Source organism: Castanea sativa, chromosome 5 (genome assembly GCF_040712315.1).
Source record: "Castanea sativa cultivar Marrone di Chiusa Pesio chromosome 5, ASM4071231v1".
In the NCBI taxonomy this organism is placed as follows: Eukaryota; Viridiplantae; Streptophyta; class Magnoliopsida; order Fagales; family Fagaceae; genus Castanea; species Castanea sativa.
The window spans coordinates 8,565,841-8,569,465 of record NC_134017.1 but is presented as its reverse complement, the minus strand read 5'-3'; the positions used below and the strand labels follow the sequence as shown (position 1 = coordinate 8,569,465).

Here is a 3,625-nt window from a genome sequence, read left to right as displayed (position 1 = left end):
AAACTAAGGAAAACTATATCTTTTATATAACACTGTGCAACTATATCAACCTTTTGTCATCTTTCGTTTCAAAAAAATAAAAACCTTTTGTCATTTTGTTAGAGAGTTGGAAAAGGAAAGTTCTACAAGATAAATGCAAATCTTGGATATGATTCCTGCTTATATCCTAATGACAATCATTCATTAAAATATTAAAACAACTTTTTGGTAGTTTAAACAATTACGTATGCTGGTGATAAACAAATTAAGCACATACATATAGTCCTATAATTACCTTTGTGTGTTTTTACGTAATAACTTTTTGCTAAAAGTCTATTTGTTTATTTGCTAAAAGATTGTTTATTTGTTTAATTATAACTTAAAATAATAAGGTTTAAAAAAACTGTACAGAATATATATACAAGCAAACAAATTGAAAAACTAAAAGAAAAGGTGGTTGTTAAAGCAAACACAAATCACCTAGCTAACTGCTAACAAGGTTTGGCCAATACATAATTAATAGTTTATTTGACTTTGGGACATGTGCACTTTGAGTTCTTATCTTGCCCATGCCTTGCTCGGCTGTATATACTTTATACCAGCCAATACTCTTTTTTTTCTTTTCAAATTGCAACCCATAACATGTATAGTATATTGCTATATTCTTTGATAAAAATAAGGTATGCTTCATGCCAATTAATGCATGTAAAGGTGCTCACTGCTCAGTTTTACATGACATAAATGTTTCTTTTGCTCAATGATTTTTAAGGACTGTCTGTGTATGATTCCTCAAACCTTAAAGAATTGTGATTTTTTTTTTAACACATTTAACACCAGGAAGTTGATTATATGAGAAGATTGTTATAATGTGGCTGTTCCTAATTTTGGTTTGTGTGGTTATCATTTATTATTATTAGTTTATTACTATTAAAGCTATGAATTATACTTGTTACTCTAGTTTGCTTATGTGTATCTTTGTTTTTTTAGGTCATGGAAACCTTAGCGAATGAGCCCTCTCTCCAAACACCAGCTACTACAGAAGATGTTGGTGCTATTCCCACCCAAGTTGAAGATTCTGCTGCTACCCAAGCTGAAGCAGCTGTAGCTGCAGCTGCTGAGTTGCCCCCTGTTCCACCATGCCAAGTGAGTATGACAGCTCCTGTTAGTGGTACTTGTAGTGGTAGGAAAAAGCCACTTGCTTGGACTTATTTTGAAAAAGTAAAGATAGGCGAGGGTGATTCTAGTAAAATTAAGGTTGTTTGTAATTTTTGCCAAAAATCGTATAATGTTGATAGTAAGAGTTGTGGTACTAGTAATTTGTTAGCTCATGTGGTAATATGTCCTAAGAACCCTAATAGAGATGATCTAGTTAAAGGGCAGAAAACATTAGCTTTTGAACCCAAAAAGGATGGAGATGATGGATTCAACCTTGTGTCAACAACCTTTTCTGTTGAGGCTTCTAGAAAGGCATTGGCCGAAATGATTATAATTGATGAATTGCCTTTTAGGTATGTTGAGGGATATGGGTTTAAAAAGTATGTAACTACCTTACAACCTAAGCTTAGATTAAAGGATATCCCATCTCGCCAAACTGTGGCTAGAGATGTGATTGGCATTTATAATAGTGAGAGAGATAAGCTAAGGAAATCTTTGAAGGGTTGTAGGGTGTGTCTTACTACGGACACATGGACTTCTGTTCAAAATTTAAATTATATGTGTCTCACATGTCACTTCATTGATGATGCTTGGAAATTACATAAGAGAATTTTAAACTTTTGTCTAGTTGAAGACCACAAGGGGGAGACTATAGGTAGAAAAATTGAGATGTCATTGCGTGAGTGGGGTATTGATGGGATATTTACCTTGACAGTAGATAATGCTAGCTCAAATTTAACAACAATTAAATTTTTGCAAAGGGTGACTAAAGATTGGAAGGGGACAGTTTTGGGAAATAAGTACATGCACATGAGGTGTTGTGCTCATATCCTAAATCTCATTGTGGGGGAAGGTTTGAAAGAGATTGATGTATCTGTTGCTAAGGTACGTGAAGCTGTGAGGTATGTGAAGTCCTCACCCAATAGAAGTCAAACTTTTAAGAGTTTTATGGAGAGGTTAGGTATGGAGTCCAAGAGTCTTCTTAGTTTAGATGTACCTACTAGGTAGAACTCGACCTATATCATGTTAGAAACTGCTGAAAAGTTTGAGAAAGTGTTCCTTCGAATGGATTTTGAAGATGATGGTTATTCTCCGTACTTTAGGACTAAGGAAGATAGTGGTGGTTTGGGATCTTCGTGTATGGCTAATTTCCAAAATTGTAGGTCATTTGTGACTTTCGTAAGGCTTTTTTAGTATGCAATGAAGAAATTCTCTAGTTCTTTGTACGTTATTTCAAATGCCTTTTATGATGAGATCTTTGTTATTCAGGAAAGTATTTCCAATTTAGTTAAATCCCAAAACACTCTCTTGAAAAACACAGCCACAAACATGCAAACTAAATTTGAGAAGTATTGGGGGGAAGGGGAGAAAATTAATCCTCTTTTGTATGTGGCTGTGGTTCTTGATCCACGAAAAAAATTGAGATTTTTGAAATTTTCTTTTTCTGAAATTTATGGGAATTTAGTTGCGAAAGTGATGGTTGATAAGGTGAAAGATCTTTTGTACAAGTTGTATAATTTTTACTCTTCTATTCATTCACCAAATTTGCAAGAACAAAGTGAGAGTGAGAGGTCAGAATTAGAAAGTGATGGTAGTGATCCATATGTGATGGTTCACTTGCGATATGAACATTTTTTGGAAGTTGAGCAATCTGTAGGTTGTAGTAATGAACTTGAGAAGTATTTGGCTGAAAATTGTGATGGGAGAAAGGATGTGAATTTTGAGATATTGGAGTGGTGGAGGGACAATTGTAGTAGGTACCAAGTGTTGTCTAAAGTTGCTAAGGATGTGCTGGCTATGCCAGTTTCCACTGTTGCATCTGAGTCTGCATTCAGCACTGGTGGTCGAATTGTCAATCCATTTCGAAGTTCACTATCTCCTCTCATGGTTCAAAACCTTGTATGTTCACAAAATTGGCTTCAAGCCATAGTTCCAATTTCTCATCGCCAATCAAAGGATGATGTAGAGGCATTGGAGGAGGAGTTACTTGACTTAGGTAATATGTTTAAATTCTAAAATTTAGTCTATTAATCTTATTGAATGTCTTGTGTATTCAAGCCAAATTTAATTTATTGTGTTTATTTCCTATTCTTTTCTAGTTTTAAATGAACAACCAACAGCAAATTCCAACTCAAGCAAGAGTTTCACTTCCGGCAAACGACCCTTAATTAGCATTGATGATTAATCGCTAACTTGGTATGATTCTGCCTTTAGCCTGCTACTATTATAAACTTGGTTTCCTTACTAGCTAGTCGTTTTGTATTTGGTACTAATTTATTGTTTGTTCTGTCTATGGTACTAATTTATTGTTTGTTCTGTCTATTGTAGGAGGATGGTAATTTATTTTGTAAAGAAGTCTGCTTTTTGGGAATATTTTGGAAGCTTTTTTGGACACGTCGTTTTTCTAACTTGTAACGATACTCAACAGTCCATGCTTATAGAAAAGAAATCTTAGTTCATAGGTTTTCTCTTCTATTACTTATAGACTTAT

General features: G+C 34.3%; 1 pseudogene; it reads left to right on the top strand.

Moving 5' to 3' along the window:
* The first annotated feature begins 969 nt into the window (after positions 1 to 969).
* On the top strand, positions 970 to 3,319 carry LOC142633695 (zinc finger BED domain-containing protein RICESLEEPER 2-like; annotated as a pseudogene).
* The last annotated feature ends 306 nt before the right edge of the window (positions 3,320 to 3,625 follow it).